Below are 20454 nucleotides of genomic sequence, written 5' to 3' on the forward strand. Positions count from 1 at the left end.
CGGGCATTGATATCTGAGAATGACCCTTCTGTCGTGCTTTAATATTGTACACATATAGTGCTGGTACGATGTATATCTATAGATATATAGTACTATATTTAGAGATAGAGACCGACTAGAGATCATCATGAATATCAGAGTGCTCACGTGGCTCAAATTATATTGACCATCAATTAGTTTTTGTTTGTTTCGCTATTAATATTAGTGGTTTATTACCTATCAATACATTTTTTATATTTACGGTTTTAAAGTGAATACATTTTGTATATATGGTTTTTTAAATCAATAAATATGATATTTATATAAAAAAAATTTATTTTTTAATCATAAATTTCACTTTTTTTAAAAAAAAAAAAAAAAACGTGAGATTCTCAAACTCTCAAATTATATTTAACAAAAACTTAATGAATATCTAATTAAAGCTAGCTAGCTATCCATTCCATTTATATAATACATGACCCTCAAAGGTTCAGACGATCGACTTGATATTTTTGGAGACAAGAGTCGTGTCGACATTGTTGAGTAGCAGTACTGATGATCATGTCATGACAATTCACTGCCATTATATATTTTAGTGTCAAATCATACATTAATTAGTGTCAATATTTAATTAATGGATAGTGAGCCTTGCCTTCGATCCTAAGTGGAAGATAATACTCTTAATAACAACAAAAATTAGGATTAATGGTATTGACTAGAAGTTATTTTGGTTCTTGTAACAATATGTTCGAAGAACAACTACAAGGATTAATAATATTGGCCGACATATGACCATGATTACATGAAATTTGACAAGCAATTCGTCATGATCATTAAAACCTTTGAATGATTTGAAATCTGATAGGCTAACACTTCAACCCATGAATTGGGGAATCAATTTTGAAATTATTAAGCTCATTAATATCTGAAAATCTAAAAATTTTCATGTTTAATTTTTTTTTTTTTCTATAAATGGTTTTTGATATTTTGATTGGGATCTCCTATTCGAATTTTAAAATCTCAAATGAGACAAAGATGAACTCATAAGATGAGTATTATAACACTTATTGATCAATTAATGCTCTATATAAGACTCATGTTGATAATGATAAATAATATATATATATATATATATATTTTACTCCTGTTACACCACGTTTCCCTAGTATTAATAATAAAATCATTTTTAAAAATTTGAAAAACTGTAGTGCTACTAATCTTGTCTATAAAAACTTTTTTCTTAATGAATCTCTAAGTATAAAAGATTCCATAATTTAAACTTATACAACTTATGAAACTTGTATCTTTCTTTCTTTAATGGCGAGCACACCTTGACCCCTGTGTGCAAGATACTGCATTGGTCCACATCCTGTGGCCATAAGGAGAACCGTTGATCTGATCATAACATACAGTAGTGGACCACGATTAGGTCCGTGGCTTGCACATCCACACAATGGTACCATGCATCTCTGATGGCCATTCTTAAATCTTCTTTCATAACTTGTTTTTTTATCTTTCTTATCTTGATGCATGTAGAACACATAATAGCTTATCGTAATCATAAATGAAAACATATCATGATGCATGTAAAACACATTAACATAACATTGAAAGCTCATTCATCATAGCTTGATACGTAAAAATAAGCTTTCAACAGAGGGCATACATACTACTTTTATAAAAGACATGTTGTTTACCATACATATGTGGAAGGATATGATCATGCTACTTATCTCACATCGCTAATCAAATATTTTCGACACGTAATATGATCATGCTGTTTAAATTGTCTTCTTTTGTAACTTCTTTTCTATGTACGATTGATTTCCTAGCTTAAGAAAAAAAAGGTGTTCTTCTATTTCTACCACAACCATATCCTATATTTTTTTTACTACTTCATACCACCCGTTCAATACTCCCTTTATTTTTTTTATTATTTTTTTACTTAATGGTTAAAGAAGTGACTATTAGTGAAGTTGTATATATTTTTTAAATTCTTTCTTAATGATTAAGGATGTTAAAAAAATACTTAAAAGAAAATAATATAAAAAACAAAAGTTTCAAATGCACTTATATGGAGTAGTGAATGCGTGTTAGGAGATAGTAAACCTATTATTATCCAAGAATATAATATATAATTTTCAGCATGAATTGGAATTCATTTTTGGGCAATCTCAAGCTGGCTGCCATTTGAGAGATGATAATTTCCCATTGATAATATATAATATCTATCATTTAAAAAAAAAAACCACTATGTATTCATAATTTAGTAGAGAGAACCTTATTGATACAGAATAATTAACAATATTTTGGTATCCTGAAAAATCAAAATTGATAAATTCTCCAAAATAAAATTCAGAGGTTCAAATGACAGGCTACGCACAAACTTCTGACGCCTCAAAAGAGCAAGAAACCACCCTCATGAGTACAAGAAAGTAACCTGTGGGGGTGATTGTTGAGGTGAGGTGGCGGTGGCGTGGTGGGGTCGCTGGCGATGGGCTGTGCGAGTCTGCGTGGGTTGAGGGATAAGAGGGATTGAAGAGGCAGAGTGGGGGAGGGAAAGAATGAGGGGAAAACCTAACGCGGGTGGTTTAAATTTAATTTAACTTTTCCGGCGATTTGGATTTGCTGCTAATAACATTTAATTGACTACAAATTCTCTTAAAGCGACAATGTTCGCCGTATCTATTGCATTGATTTTTCTAATCGACGGAAATGTTTGCCGCTTCCTAAAATTGACAAAACTTTTTGTGACGAAAAAAATCACCGCAAAAAGTGAAAAGTACTTTGTAGTACTCCATCAGCTCCAAAATTCAAGATTGAAAGCTTGCGGTGACTTGGAAATCACCGGAGTCTATTTGGGGTGAATATTTTTGCGACGATATTAAAATCGTTAGAAAATGCCTGAATTTTCTAAAAGGCTATTTCCAATGCTTTTTTTTTTCGCCGCAAAAGTAGCTATTGTGGCGATTTTACCATTCACTGAAAATAAAATGCCGCTACAGTTTCAAATATTATTTGCGGTGATACTAACGCGCTGTAAAAAGTCAAATAGTCGCCGCAAATATGTGAACAGTAATTTCAGCATCACAATTTCGAATACATTGCCTTGAATTTCAACGGTGATGCAAAAATCGTTGCAAATAAGTCTTAATTGCGGCGATTTTTTTCTGTGACGCTCCTAAAATTGTTGGAAAATGCCTTATTTCTTGTAGTCGATCACCATTTCAACGATAATGAGTACAAGAAAGTAACCTGTGGCAATGTGATAGAGTATGTAGTAGATTGGTTTATTTATAAAGAACGCGCGTATATATCTAACTTGTGCTGGATTGCTTTTGACCGACAGGATTACCAATTTGTGAGCTCTTGGAAGAGACATCCGTGTAAGGCAACGACAAGGCCTTTATGGGAAGATCCTTTGATGATGCATCATGGGCCTTTTTCTTTTGCTGTTCAAGAAGTCGGCGGCCTTCTCGGAGTTCATCTTCTGCACTTGAGCCATGGTTTTCCATGCATCATTTACTCGCTGCTGGAATTCTATTGCTAGAGCATAGTTGCACAAATTAAACAAGAGATAACTTTAATATTATATGTAGTATCAGTGTATCACTCGTAATATTATTAGTGAGAAAGACCCATTCTTCCTGCACCCCTTGCTGTATTTAAAATTTACACTTGGTCGAAAAAATAACTCCTTATAGCGAAAACACAAATATTATATATAACTCCTTGATCATGCAAAAATGATGCGCTCTTCCTTCTATCATGGGTGTCTTCACATGAGGTGCTCTTTCAAGCACGTTATATTATAAGCATATATGGATAATGATAGGCTTATTACCTCTTACCATCCATTTACCTTAACGTGAAATTGCTACTCATAAAACTCATTAGTCTTTGTAAAAAATATACTTGGCATATAATACGAGTCTGATTGGTGGTAACCTGAATTTTGGATCCAAGAGACGAGTTTTGATGGTTCTTTCCACTTTATACGTCCTGCATTTGGCTCTCTGCCACATTCCAAAGCCCGTTTAAGAAAGTTGGCCAAGACTGGGAGAAGAGTTCTGTTTGGCACTGGATTGCTCTACGAAGAAAGAATTCTTAACGTCATGCTTGTGTTACATTCTCACTGGCGGCAATGGATTGTATGTTAAGCAAGCTGCAATTATGCTTGTTTGGCATTGATTGATAGCTTATTATGACTTTTGAGAGGTAGCAAGGCGTGTTTGGTCATGATCTTAGAACTCTCTATTTCGTTTCGAATGTGATAATGACTAGATAGATACTATATAGGTCCAGTTGATGTGAACATCATGATAACATTCCAAGTGAAATACAAGTTGTTTTTTTTGTCATAATATAGTCTGCTACTTAATAATGTTCTGTTATGATCTTGATCACTTTATTCTGATTTGTTACCTGGGGAAAGAAAATTGAGATATGCTTGCTGCTCATGATATTCTAGTACTGGTTCTTTTCCCAAGATTACCAATTACATGATAATGTTGAGCTTTGATTATCAATTTCTGGATGGGTGAGATATATTAAAATCTCAAGCCCATATGAGATCGACCTTTATTTGATGACCAATTCATTCTTCAAAGCGGTATGTCCAAAGAAAACCAACCGACACCAACATGGGAAGGGACCGAACAGTGAAAACGTCTTGCCAAAACTATTTGAGACTTCAAAGACAAAAAAAAAAAAAAAAAAAAAAAAAAAAAAAAAAAAAACAGATCTTGTACGTGCAATTTACCAATATTTATATTAAAAACTCAATGTGCAGTCACTTTTACGTATTCTTTACGCATTCTATTAATGTGATTGGCTGCATTACTTCTTTTTAATATAAAATAATTGTTTTGGCCAATCACATCAGTGGAGTGCGCAAGGAGTATGCAAAAGTAACTACATATAACATAACTCTAATTATATAATCGCTTTAATAGTGGTCATTTATTTCCCGAGTTCTTCTATACATTCACCCACACCACACACCTGATGTGTATTATTTTTTTTTCCCTGTGAAAGTAAACAAAACATGCGTATTGGTCTCCATTCTAAAACATTCAGAATTTTCTCCAACACCCTCCCCCACGGCGCGCACCAATGTTCCTTTGTGTGTGCTCCACCGTGTGTCCTCTTCCGTGGTCTTCGTCGACGAAAGTTTCATCTTTTGCCGCCGACCTTTATTCACGCTTACAAATTGACAATGCTCTCAGATTGTGTAGTCCATCTCTCTTTCTCAAGGTATTGTCCAAATCTCTTTTCATTAGCTTTTGCTTCAAAGATTTGTTCATTTCTTTTGGTTGGACCGGATGCTAAGGTGATTTTCTCAAGACTAAAAGGGAAACAAGAAAGAAAGAAGACAAAGCAAAGCTTTGTGACTCCAACGACTAGGGAAAAAGGTATAGATTCCATGAACTCCAACAAACATAAAGGCAGATCTATTTCTCTTGATGCTTTTAGTTTGATCTTGTGCACATCCATAGGTTCTTCCTATTTATTTTTATCTCTTTTTTGAAGGGCCTGCCATCCTGGTAATTTCAACGTGTTCAAACTTACTTCGATGTTTGATTTCTTTTGCATACAAGTTTGAAAAAGTTTTGATCGGTGAAATAAACGGGATTTGGGCTTGAATTTGAGGTTTTTCACTTTTTTTTTAGTTTAGATCTGATCCCTTTTAGTTTAGTTCTGAATAATTAACTGGTTAAATTCTCAATTTTCCATCCGTTTCAGTTTGTTGAACAATCATAGTTATCATTTTATGAGTGTAAGGGTCATGAATTGGAGCCCTGACTCCATCCAATGCCATAAAAGGACTTGTTAGGGATGTGTTTTGAAGCAAATTGAGCAAATCTTGGAAATGTTGGTAGAAAAAGTCTCTAATTCTATATATGAGAATTGATCTTTAAGCGAGATATGTATGGTATTTATATAGAAAGGATAAAGTCAAATAAAAGTAAAGTAACTAACAAAGAGAAGTAACTAAGGTATCGTTTGGATTCGAAGATAAGTTGAGATGAGTTGATATGGGTTATGATTAGTAGTGAAATGAGTTATGAATAGTAGTGAGATTTGTGAGTTAAAATTGTTGAATAGTAGTAAATAATAGTGAGATGAATTGAGATGAATTGAGATGAGTTGTGAATACAAACCGGGCCAGCTAGCCGAAGTAACTAAGTCACTAACTAATTCTTCTACCAATTTCAATATGCCAACTCATCTGTGATAGTCTCCCTCAAGATGAATGGTATATGTTATTAACATTCATCTTGGATAACAATGAGTGAAAAATAACAGACCCAAGAGGTTTAGTAAGTAAATCAGCAAGTTGGTGACTTGAAGAAACATGTAGTGTTCGAAGGACTCTAGCTTGAATTTTTTCTCTAATCAAATGACAGTCTAATTCAATATGCTTAGTTCTCTCGTGAAATACAGGGTTGGCTGCAATATGGATGGCAACTTGGTTGTCACAGAAGAGTAAGGAAGCATGAGGACGTTGTTGATGCAAATCTGAAAGTAAAGATTGAAGCCATGTTAATTCACAAACAGAATAGGCCATGGACCTATATATAGCCTCTGTAGAAGATCTTGATACTGTCTTTTGCTTCTTGGATTTTCAGGAGATGAATGAATCACCAAGGAATATACAGTAACCAAATGTGGATCTCCTTGTATCGAGACAACTAGCCCAATCTGAATCAGCAAAGGCTTTGAGGTGGATTGAGGAAGAAGCTGAGAAGAAAATTTACTGCCCTGATGCCATTTTAATGTACTTCAAGATTCTGAGGGCTACTTGCATATGTGGAACTCTAGGAGAATTAAGGAATTAACTTAAATGGTGTACTAAATATGTAATATCTGGTCTTGAGTTGGTGAGATATAATAATCTACAAACAAGTCTTCTATAAGAAGAAACATCTTCAAGTAACTCACCATCATTATTTGATAACTTGCAATGAGTAAACATTGGAAAATTAACAGGTTTACCTCCCAACAAACCAACATCTGAGAGTAACTATAAGGCATACTTGCATTGACATAGAGAAATACCTTTCTTGGATCTAGCTATCTCCATGCCCAAAAGTTACTTGACAGGACCTAAGTCCTTTAATTTGAAGTATTCACTCAATCAAGATTTAATGGACTGTACAACATCCAAATCATTGCTTACTAGTAGTATGTCATCAACATATACTAATAATGCAACAAATGAATCATTTTGTTTCCTTGTAAGCAAAGAGTAATCTGACTTGGATTGAGTAAATCCCAAATTCAGCAAGGCTGCAGTGAACTTTGAGTTCCACTGCCAAGAAGCTTGCTTTAGTCCATATAAGGACTTTTGCAATTTGCAAACCCTTGTGTCCCCCTTCTTCAAATACCCAGGAGGTGGTTTCGTGTATACTATTTCTTCCAAATCTCCATATAAAAAAGCATTATTGATATCTAAATGTATCAAATCCCAATCAGGAATAGCTGCTAGAGATAAAAAAGCAGTGCACTGTTACCATTTTTGCAACAGGAGAAAAAGTCTCTAGATAGTAAAGGCCTTCCCTTTGTGTATAATCCTTGGCAACTAATCTAGCTTTGTGTCTCTCAATAGAACCATTAGCATTAAACTTGATTTTATATACTCATTTAGAACCAATTGGAATTTTGTTGGGTGGTAGATCAATTAGAATCCATGTGTTATTTGATTCTAAAGCAAGTAATTCAGTGGACATAGCATCTCTCCAATAAGAATGCTTAACAACTTGATGATAAAATTCAGGTTCTGAAGTAGATGAGATAGAAACACTAAAGATACAATGAGAAGGAGATAAATGCTTGTAAGATAAAAAATTAGAAATGTTATATTTATTACCTAATTGTGTAGAAATTGAGCTTGTAAAAGATGAGACAAAAGTAGATGCTACTAGATTGCAATGATAATGTTGCAAGTAACTAGGAGTTTTGTGCTGTCTAGTTGACTTTCGAAGTGAAGGAAAATGATTATTATCTTGAAGTGAAGGAACATTTGAATTTTCTGGAATAGATGAGGAAGTTGATGGAAGATTTTAATGTATGGAAGTCGAAGAATTAGGAGGCTTGGAAAAAGAATCAGATTCTGGAATGAAATTGGGCAAAACAATATCAGATAGTAAGGAAGTTGAAGATTGATATATAAATATGATTTTGGAGTGGGAATATAAATTCATGAAATATGAAATCTCGGGATACAAAAAATATTTGAGAATCTAAATCAAATAATTTGTATCCCTTTGTTTCGAAAGGATAGCCTACAAAAATACATTTTCTTGCCCATGGAGAAAATTTGGATATGTTTTGAGTTAAAGTAGATGCATAACACAAACGACCAAAAACCTTTAGATGACTATATGCACGAACATTTCCATACAGAATTTGATGTGGGGATTTGTCACTTAGAATGTGTGAAGGAATAAGGTTGATTATGTGAGTTGCTATTAAAACACACTCGCCCTAGAATTTCAAAGAAATATTAGATTGAAATCTTAAGGCTCTTGCTACATTAAGAAGATGTTGATGCTTTCTCTCAACAATTGAGTTTTGTAGAGAAGTTTCAACATAAGAAGTTTGATGAATGATGCCTTTACAAGACTAAAAATCCTTTATATTGAATTCTAAACCATTGTCAATCCTTACACATTGTATTTTTGTTTGAAATTGTGTAATGATTAGATTATAAAAACCACATTGTATTTTTGTTTGAAATTGTGTAATGATTAGATTATAAAAACCTATAAAAATGGATTTCACTTCTAATTTGGATCTCATTAAATACACCAAAGTTGATCTTGAGTGATCATCAACAATGGTTAGAAAATATCTAAAACCATCATGGGTAGGTATTGAAAAGGCATCCCATATATCACAGTAAATCAAATGGAAAGAAGAAGTGGATTTATATGAGTGGATTGGAAAAGATAGACGTTTCTGTCTTGCCAAAGGGCATACAGTACAAAGATTATCATGTACAATCTTATTTTGAGAAACAATGTTTGGAATGGATTTAGCAAAAACAAGTAGTCTAGACAATGATGGATGGCCTAACCTATTATGCCAAATTCTAAAACTTCAATCACATACAGAGTTGACACTTGGTAAAACAATGGAATTATTGACTATACTCACTGATGGTTGCTGTAGAACATATAACCCAGCTGTTCTTCTACCCTTCCCAATCATCTTCCATGAGGTAAGGCCCTGAATATAACAAACATCAAGCATGAAAATGAAACAACAATTCTGATTAGAAGTTAGCTTAGTAACTGAAAGAAGATTATATAAGAAACTTGGTACACATAATACATCTTTCAATACTAGGCTATTAGATAATTGTACAGTCACAAGATGCGTGACTGTAACATTTTCTCCATTTGGGAGTTTAACAAAGGTGTTTAGGATTCGTGTGATTGTAGTAAAAAGCTTGATTGAATGTATAATATGGTATGTGGCACCTGTATCTATGATCCAGGTGTTTGAAAAAGAATATGGAGATTCAATTTTGTTTGATGAGAAACTTGAAAGGCATGTTGATGTGTTGTTATTTGAAGAAAAAAAAGTTTTGCCTGAAAAAGTAGGTAATGCATTTGGGCTAGACGAAACATTGGCTGCTTGATGGATGGTATTTTGATCAGATGGTTGTGGGCAAGTAGCTGTTGATATTCTTCTGGAGAGAGACATAGAGTTTTGATCAAAGGGTATACTCGCAGGTTGAACCATTATTTGATTTGCTGATGAAACTCTTCCTCTTTGTTTGAAGTTTGGAGAGTACCCATGCAGTTTATAACATTTATCCACCATGTGATTTGTCATACCATAGTGAGTACATAAAACTTTTCCATATTGTTGCTTTCCAAGATTTGGTCTTGCATTATTAACCTTTTTATTCATAAAAACTACTGATTCCACTCCAGATCTAATCATAGACCCAACTTCCCTTTATTTCTCCTCTTGAATTACTAAAGCAAAAACCTTAGTAATTGGTGACTATGGTTCTATCAATAAAGTTTGCCCTCTAATATGAGAGAATTCCTCATTTAAACCCATAAGAAACATGGTAATGTTTTGATGCTGTTGATACTCCACAAACACGCGTGTAGCACCACCACAAGTATTGTTTCTATATGCTCCACATATGCAATTAGGTATTTGATTATAATTCAACAACTCATCCCACAAAAATTTGAATTTTTGATAGTACATACTCAATGAGTTTTGATCTTGAGTTAGAGAAGAAAGTTCTTTATGCAGTTGGAAGATTCTTGGTCCATTACCTTGACAAAACTGATCTCGTAAGTTCGTCCACATCTCTTTGGTTGTTTTCGCATAAATGATCATCTCTCCAATTTCTTTTGATACGGAATTTAAGACCCACGAAAGCACCATGCTATTACAGTGAACCCACACAACATATAATGGATCTGTGTCGGTTGGCTGAACAACTGCTCCATTAATGAAGCCAATCTTATTCTTGGCCTTCAAAGCCATCTCCATCAATCTACAACAGCTATGATAATTGTCTCTCGTAAGCACCTTAGACACCAGCATGGATCCAGGTGAATCTCTATTTTGTAAATTGTAAGGATTTAAATAATCAGCATTCAACGATATAGAGGCCATTGAAGCCATTCACAGTAGACAAGATCTATTTTACTAAGGAGCCCTAAAGTATCCTCTCTGATACCATGAAGCAAATTGAGCAAATCTTGGAAAGGTTGGAAGAAAAAGTCTCTGATTCTATATATGAGAATTGAACTTTACACGAGATATGTATAGTATTTATATAGAAATGATAAAGTCAAATAAAAGTAAAGTAACTAACTAAGAGAAGTAACTAAGTAACTAACTAATTCTTCTACCAATTACAATATGTCAGCTCATCTATGATATGTTTCACAGCTTCTCACACACGATCAACTGCAACCAAATAGTAAAGGGGTTTGGGGGTTTGATGGGATACCTCCGATGCCTAAGTCAGCCAAGAGTACTATGATTTCTCTAACCAAATATTCAGATGACCTCATAATTGTACCTAAACCCTAAAAATAGAGTTTTGTGACTTCTTCAGATAATATTCAATAACCATCTCGCCTGTTATTTGAAATTCAAGCGTTAGGGATATTAGGCTTATCTTATCTCCAAATTAGCCGATCACCCTTTCATCCAGAAATACTATGGCAGTTAGTGGTCTGACTCTATTCACTTAGCTTACTAGACCATGCCATGGCTTAAGCCCACGATAATACCTAGCGGGCCCTTAGAAGTGGATTAAGCCCCTTCCAGGACCCTTACTTTGAATTGGCTGTTTATTAAGAAGGCTACATCTAGCTCTTACAATCAAAGGGTTGTGAGAGTCAGATAGGCTTCTATTTTGTAGTGGTCCTCAGAGCTAACCATCCTTGAAGAAGTTTATATAATCCAGGAAAATTTAATAATAGATAAAAATATCTATTGAAAGGACACATCTTAAATGTCAATCCAACTCCATATATATGTATATATATATATATACACGTGTGTGTATGTATATATGTATGTATAAGATCTGTTTATCACCACAACCTTACTTTTTTTACTAGATGTAGAACTTAATAAGGTGTATGATTTATTTTTGTACTCTTTTTTTTTTCTTGCTTTAACGTATCGATATTCCATCTTGTGATGCTGGTTCTCTTCTAAGAACTTTGAAGTTTGGGGATATAATACTCATGATAATAATCTTCTCTAATGCTAAAAGTATCAGAGCTCATAAAAGGTTAGTGAGTTGATATCCTTATTCATTGAAACTCAACTGGGAAACTTCAACTTATAAGGTTTTGGAGTCTGGTAGTTTTGTATGACTGCAGAGTAAATGATGGAGAAAATTTGTGAATTTTGCATATAACTAAGGCTTGTGGTTTACTATAAGAGTTCTTCTATACATCTGCCCACACTGCGAAGTTTACTGTAAGGCTTTACTAAGGCCAGTGGTTTACTGTAAGAATTTGCTGCAAAAATTGTATTTTTGCCATAAGTAAGTTTTGATTGTTGTATATTTCTTTCTTTAATACATTTTCATTTTGTATTATATGCAACATGAGTGTGCAACTCTCTGTTGTCTTATGCATGCATTTGAACCCATTTTTGTTGTTTGTTTGCCTTCTTTAATTTTGAATGATTCATTATTATTTTTGTCAGCATTGTGTGACTAGACAGGTGACAACTAATTTTTTGGTAGCATTTAGTGATTGAACTTGAGACTTATTTTATGGCAGCTTGTGTACATGCCATTTTCCGGACATGATGTGGAGACCTTGTTTGTAATCCATAAATATTGGCAGCCTGTATAGATAATTATAGACATGATGGGAAGTACCATTACAATTGATCTATACAACAACAACAACAAAAAAAAAAAAAAAAAAAGTAAAAGAAGAAAACATCCACTTATTACATGTGCCATATAATTTATCTGAACCAAACAGAAATTATTACAATTGATATAATCAAGTACAAACACAATAAAATTCGTGCATTTCTATTCTTGACCCTCCACAAATTTTGTTCGACCTCAACCTTCTGAATATTTCTCTCTCTCTCTCTCTCTCTCTTAGTTTATCTTCCTCTATCTGCAATACGTCATCCTCTCTCTTCCGAATTGTATTCTCTCTTCTCAAAATGTCCTCCTTTATCAAAAGAAGTATATCCACGAAGTATATCCACCCATACGAAAAATTCACATCTGAAAAAATTCACTCTATCAAATGTCTTACAAAGAAAGGGAGAAAGTGAGAAATATAGAGCAAAGAAAAGAAACAAAGATTTCTTAGAATTTGACATAGTAGAATTTTTTTAATAAGCAATGTATTTGCATGCCTGGTAGAGAAAATGTTAAGTTTAGCAAAGTACTATTTCATTACCTCTAGCTCTATAAAAATATTTCCTGCCGGGGGGTTCATTTCGATCTCAGCCCACCAGTCCTTATTATAGTGTACTTTATGTTGTGAAAAACGATGATATAAATTGAAAGTAAATGCTAAAAGAACAATCAAACAATCACACGACACAAGATTTACATGGTTTGGCAACTTACCTAGGTTCACGAGAGCTGCAGAGGATTTTAATACTTGAGGAATCACAATACAATAATGGGTGACTATTATGCACTCACTATACGACCATAGTGATAGAAAAACATATAAATAGGGAACACGGCGGAAATACTAAAATCTCAACAAAAGCGATGTTCACTCGAGCGGCGTGTCGAGTGCGCATCGAGCGAACCTGTTTCCCGTCAATTGCTAGAGCCATGGGTTAAGCGGCTTACGAGTGAACTCTTTAACTTGAACTCTGATCAAGCGGAATGTCGAGCGTGTGTCGAGCGAACTCTTCGTATCGTATCTGCTCAAGCTCATTGTCAATCAAGCTTTATGCAAAGTCTTTGTGATGTCTTTGCTCGAGCAGCTGAACACTCCGCTCGAGCAGTGTGGACCAGACTCCACAGTACTCAACAATTCTCCCACTTGGAGACTGGTACACCTACTGTATCGCCCTCTGCCTCAAACATGATATCCTCCACCTCTACAACTCATCGCCCATATCTTCATGCTAGAAGACCAACTGAAGTTGCGCACAACTTCAGTTTCTCAAGTGTAACACCCTTTGTCAACATATCAGCAATGTTCTTACTTCCACAAATTTTCTCAAGTAACAACTTCCCATCCTTTAGTAACGATCGAATAAAGTGATACTTGATCTGAATGTACTTGGTCCTGGAATGAAATACTGAATTCTTGGCAAGGAATATGGCACTCTGACTGTCGCTATAGAAAATGTCATTCTGATTCTTTTTACCCAATTCCTCCAAGAACCCTTGTAACCAAATCATCTCTTTTGATGCTTTTGACACTGCAATATACTCAGCTTCTATAGTAGACAAAAAAACTGGTTTATGCAAATTAGAACCCCATGACACGGCAGTACTACCCAGAGTATAAACAAAGCACGTGGTACTCTTTCTGCTATCAGTATCTCCAGCTAAATCAGCATCAACATAACCCTGCACCTCTAAGGTCTCTCCTAAGAAATACAAACACGTTTCTAGGGAGCCTTTTAGGTACCTTAAAATCCATTTCACAGCTTCTCAATGTTGTTTTCCCGCGTTACTCATGTATCTGCTTACAACTTCCAATGCATGAACAATATATGGTCTAGCGCAAACCATAACATACATAAGTGAACCAATAGCTGAGGCATAAGGAACCTTACTCATGTAGTCTTGTTCTTCCTCTTACTTTGGTGACTAATCCTTGTTGAGTTTGTAGTGACTGCCCAAGGGTGTGCCAACTGGTTTAGCTTGGTCTATAGTGAACCTATTGAGTACCTTTTTCACATACTTAGCTTGCTAGAGTCTCATTGTGCCTTTGACTCCGTCTCTGATAATTCTCATGCCAATGATTTACTTTGTAGCTCCCAAATCCTTCATTGCAAATTGCTCTGACATCTGTTTCTTCAGATAATTGATGTTATCAATACTAGACCTTGTAATAAGCAAGTCATCCACATACAACAATAAAATAATGTAAAAATTTTCAAAATGCCTGACATAGCAGTTGTGATCTGCCTGGCATCTGATGTACCTTGAACTGCACATAAAATTGTCAAACTTCTTGTACCACTGTCTGGGAGCTTGCTTCAGGCCATACAAGCTCTTCTTCAGTTTGTAAACTGAACCTTCCTTTCCCTGTACTACAAACCCCTCAAGTTGATGCATGTAGGTATCTTCTTCTAGGTTTTCGTGAAGGAAAGCTATTTTGAAATTTAACTACTCAAGAAATAAATCTTCATTGGCAACCATAGCTAGCACTACCTCATGGTTGTGATCTTTACCACTGAAAGCCTTTTACAACAATTCTAGCCTCATACCTCTTACTACCATCATCCTCAGTCTTCATCCAGTACACCCACTTGTTGTGCAATGTCTTCTTCTCTGATGGAAGTTCTGTTAACTCTCATGTTTGATTTCCTAACAAGGAATCCATCTCATCCTTCATGGCCAGCTCCCACTTGCTAGAATTTTCATATTGCGAAGTTTCCTTGTAGCTTTGTGGTTCTACACCATCTGTCAACAGAATATAATTCAAAGTAGGTGAGAACGCTGTGGGGGACGAATAGTCCTAACTGACCTGTGAATTGCAGCTGCAGGAGTGGACGACTCTGGATCTACCTGCAGAATAATAGGAATGGTTGCAGTAGGCCCACTCTCCCCGTCACTCACATCTCTACACTGCACTGTGACCTCTAGTCTCACAAACTCAGACTCCTAAGGAATTGTTTCAGCAACTGTACTGGACTTGTCCTTGTACATAAACTTCTTATGATCTTCTGACCCTGCTCATTTCAAAAACGATAGCCAAATGCCTCGTCTTTATAACCAATTAAATATCATTTTTTTGACTTAGTCTCAAGCTTACTACAAGCATCAGAATCAACATGAACATAAGAAAGACAACTAACAGTTTTAAGGTAAGAAAATTTGACCTCTTTCCCACTCGAAGCCTCCTCAGACAGTCTACACTCCAACATAACTGATGACCCTCTGTTTATCAGGTAGACGACAGTGTTGACTGCGTTTTCCAGAATGTAGGTGGTAATCTAGCATGCAGCCTCATGCTTTTAGCTCGCTCATTAATGGTTCTGTTCATATGTTTAACAACTGCATTTTGCTGTGGTGTCCCAAGAATGGTCTTTTCTATTCTGATACCCTAAGCTACACATTACTCCTTGAACCCTCTATCAATGTACTCATCACCATTGTCAGACCTCAAACATCTTAGCTCTAAGTCTGTCTCTGTGTCAACTAAGGCCTTACAATTTTTGAACACATTAAATACATCATATTTATGCTTCAAAAAATAAACCCATATCTTCCTGCTGTGGTCGTCAATGATATGATGTAATACCAAGAACCTCCAAGAGATGCCACTGGAGAAGGCCCCCACACATCTGTGTGCACAAGATCTAGCTTTCCTGTTTTCAGTGTTATGCCACTCTTCAAGAAACTAACATTTTTTCTGCTTCCCCAAAATACAACTCTCACACATACTGAGATTAACTAACTTTAGTTCTAGTAGCTTACATTTAGACAGTAGTTCTTTCATACCCTTTTGACTCATATGGCCAAGCCTACAATACCACAGATCTGTTGTGCTCTCTGCAACAGTAGTAGTAACAATGTTATCCAAACTAGTAGTCATATACATAGTACAAGTTTTCTTACCCTGAGCCAGTACCAATGCCCCTGTGGTTACCTTCCAGGTGCTATATGAGAAAACTATTGAATGACCACAATCATCGAGCTGCCCAACAGAGATGATGTTCTTCTTCAACTTAGGAATGTGTCTAACCTTCAGCAAGGTCCACTTGTTCTTGTGAACTGCGAGCAGTAGTGCATCTTGTACTTCTTCAGTAACCACATTAGCACTATCATTCTCCATCTCTTTCAGATTTTTACAGTTATTCTTTATGTGACCAGCCTTGCCACAATTTCATCAAGTTACTTGCTGCTCAGGCATTGACTTGCTCTTGCCCCTGTTCTTTGATTTTGATCTGCCTCTGTTTGAGTTTTTATCTTATGATCTCCCCTGAGAATCAATATTCAGTGCTGAACTCGAATCCGAGGTCTCGCCTGAATCTCTCCTGCGCACATTCTCAGCCAAAATCAAATCACGTATAGCATTATATTTCAACTTCGTTTTATCAGCAGAATTACTAACAACTATTCTCATGGCTTCCTGACTGTTTGGCAATGAAGCCAACAATATCAGTGCATGTATCTCATCATCAAACTCAATTTTAACAGACGACAATTGATTTGTGATAGTATTAAAATCATTCAGATGTTGTGCAATAGACGTACCTTCTGCCATTTTCAAATTAAATAATTTTTTCATCAAGTGTACATTGTTATTCGCTGGCAGCTTTTCATACATACTTGACAAAGCCGCCATGAGATCCACATTTGTCTTCTCCTTGATGACGTTGTGTGCAATGAATCTCGATAGGGTTAGCCGAATAACCCTCAGAACCTATCGATCCAACAGGTTCCAATCAACTTCTTCGATGGCCTCCGGCTTCTTCCCCAACAACAGAAGATGAAGTCTCTTCCCATAGAGGTAGTCATCTATCTGTATCATCCAGTACCCGTAATTTGTGCCATCGAACTTCTCGATCCCAATACCTTCACTTCTTCTCCAGCCATCGTTTTTCCTCAGACCCGAATCTTAGCTCTTGATATCAATTGTTGTGAAAAACGATGACAAAAATTGAAAGTAAACGCGAAAAGAATAATCAAACAACCACACGATAGAAGATTTACATGGTTCAGCAACTTGCCTACTTCCACGGGAGTTGCAGAGGATTTTTATTACTTGAGGAATCAAAATAGAATAATGGGCAACTACTGTGCACTCACTATACGACCACAATGACAGAAAAATATATAAATATGGTACATGGCAAAAATCCTAAAATCTTAACAAAAATGATGTTCGCTCAAGTGGCACGTGAAGCGATCCTGTTTCCCGTCAATTGCTCGAGCCATGTGTTGAGCGGCTCACAAGCGAACTCTTTGATTTGAACTCCGCTCGAGCGGTACATTGAGCGAGTTTGAACGAACTCTCTGTATCGCATATGCTTGAGCTCACTGTCAATCAAGCTTGGCGCAAAGTCTCTGTAATGCCTCCGCTCTAGCAGCTGAAGACTCCACTCGAGTGGTGTGGAACAGATTCCATAATACTCAATAGTTTATACCGGATTTCTTGATATATTGTTCTGCCTGAAGCTGTTCAACTAAGGTAAGTCCAAAAACATTGAGAAAGATGTAAGCTGGATTAAGTATCTGTCCCATTGCAACTCCATTCACTAAAATGGAACTAATAAGTATGAATTTGTTGACACCTAGTTTACGGCACGCTTCAACAATTAAGGTTTACAGTGAAAAAATTATCAACTTGAAACATCATATTTTTCAGACAATAATACTCATATTACTAAAGAGCACCAAAAAAGAAACAAGGCATATGCAACACAAGGACCATCAAATACCAAAGGCTCATGAAGGACTTCACAAAAAAAGTACAAATAATGGTTGAATTCTTAGATTCCTATTCTATATTCACATAGGTTTACCTTAGGACCCCACTACTCCTCGCATTTGGTTTCGTATATCTACCGCACGACTTCTTTTTTTTTTTAAAAAAAAAAATCATTACGTAAGTAATGGACAAACAAGAAAAATAGAGTAAATTTATTGAACTTAGTGTTAGTGTGCAGAGAATCGGAGGCATTGGGTGTAACGCCCCGGTCTCGGGAGGTTCGGAGAGTTAGCTATTGTAACCTAAAACCATCTCCCATAACATATTTATATATTCCAAACTTCCCATTAAATGCAAATTTATTTATTCAAACCAAATATATATGTTCCTCCACCAAGATACCAAAGAATACCTCAATGAAATAAATGAAAAACTTTACAAAGACTCGAAAATATCCATGACTCAAAATAACAAAATAACATAAAATGATAAACCTACTAAATAAGACTCGCCAATAAATACTTGTACCCCTTTGGCACTTATTTCTCTACGATCATCAAACTTTACTAATACTTCCTACTCTTGACTTCCAGCTGACGTAACAAAATTATCTGAAAAATATTGTGAAAATAAAGGGTGAGTTATCAACAACTCAGTGAGAAAAGAATATATACTAGTATGTAAACATGAACATTTACAAAGTTCAGAATGTAGAACAAAACTTTAATTTTCAGAATACAGAATCATATAATATTTGCTTTTAAAATGCGTAATAAAAAAAATATTATAAAAAATATCAGAGCGAAACTTTCATAAACATTCTTATTCAAAAATAAAATCCATTGGCATATCATAAACTGAAACATCAGCTTCGTATTGTATCAGAACATCACATCGAGCCAAAGATCATGTTTAGCACCTGTGGTTGGCTTATAAACCACCATTGTACCCGTGGCAAGGCCGTATACCACTATTATTACCCCGTGGTAGGACTCTGTACCACTATTATCACCAGTGATAGGGCTGTATACAATTATTATCACCCGCGTGTACTACTATTATCAGCCGTGATAGGGCCGTATACCACTATTATCACCTGTGGCAGGGTTGTAAACTACTACTATCACTTGTGGCAGGGTCGTATACCACTATTATCACCCATGGCGAGGCCTTAACTGAACAGAACCGAAAACAGAATCAGAAAGTCATGCCAAATATTTTCAGATGCCATATCATATCACAACAGAGTATGGAAATAGATTCATATCATTTCATATATTCAAAAACAGGTTCAGAACATCTCCGGATCACATGCACACATTTTTCATAAATTTCATATTCGCTCTTTTGCATAGTTCATAAACAGAATGACAAAAATAAGCTCATCTCTACACTAGTCATGAAAAAAATACTTGTCTCTTTCATACAGATTTCATGAGTAATGCCAAACAAATAACTGAGGTTGTTTTAAATTTCTTTTCATAACAAAACATGCATATATTTTATAAAATCAACCCCAGTTTATTTCCTTGCAAATTCTAGTATACGAACTCCGCTTATCTAAATCTTTTTATTTTCTCTGAATGTTTCCACAACAGTGCCGAACGAATATTAATCATCACCTTTAAAATAGTCACGTAACTTTCATAAATTTTCAATTGAACATATATTTCGATACTTAAACTTGAAATATTAAATTAACCTATTTTTCTAAAATTCTCGTAACCCTAAAATATCATCACTTCCCACATTAATCTATACCTACTTAATATTTTCGACTGATACATTAAACTCTAAATTATTCTTGTTAGAAAAACAAACAAAGCCTTTTGGGTTAACATAGAGCAAGAATAAGTCCAAAGGCATTTGCTTAGGCTTATAACTTAAAGAGTATGAATGTAATATCATAAAAATTTACTCTACTTTATGCGCAACTTTATGGAAGACAAAGGCATTCCTATTTTGAAAACAAAGCACTAGTAGAGGGGTGGTGTGGCTGAGGCTTACTGAGAGGGAAGGGAGACACGACGAATCTAGGTGGTGAGATGAAGACACCGGTGAGATGGGCAGCTGAGCATTGAGAGAGATGAGTGGTGAGAGGGAGAGGAACACAATGTGAGGGAGAGAGATGTTACCGTGAGAGAAAGTGGTGGCTTGGGGGTGGTGTAAGGTGCCTGGTGTCACTTTTGTGCAGGTGGATGGCAACGTGGAGGGGTTGACGACGTGGGGTGGTTGGTTGGTGGCTCTCGATGGGGAAAATAATTCCCCTATTTCGGTGTGGTGCAAACAGAGGCTTTTGCATGATGACCAACAATGGCTCCACTTGTGGGCTCATGGCTGGGTTACGGTGGTGGCACCACGAGTGGTT

This window comes from Juglans microcarpa x Juglans regia, chromosome 2S (assembly GCF_004785595.1).
Source record: "Juglans microcarpa x Juglans regia isolate MS1-56 chromosome 2S, Jm3101_v1.0, whole genome shotgun sequence".
Taxonomy (NCBI): domain Eukaryota; kingdom Viridiplantae; phylum Streptophyta; class Magnoliopsida; order Fagales; family Juglandaceae; genus Juglans; species Juglans microcarpa x Juglans regia.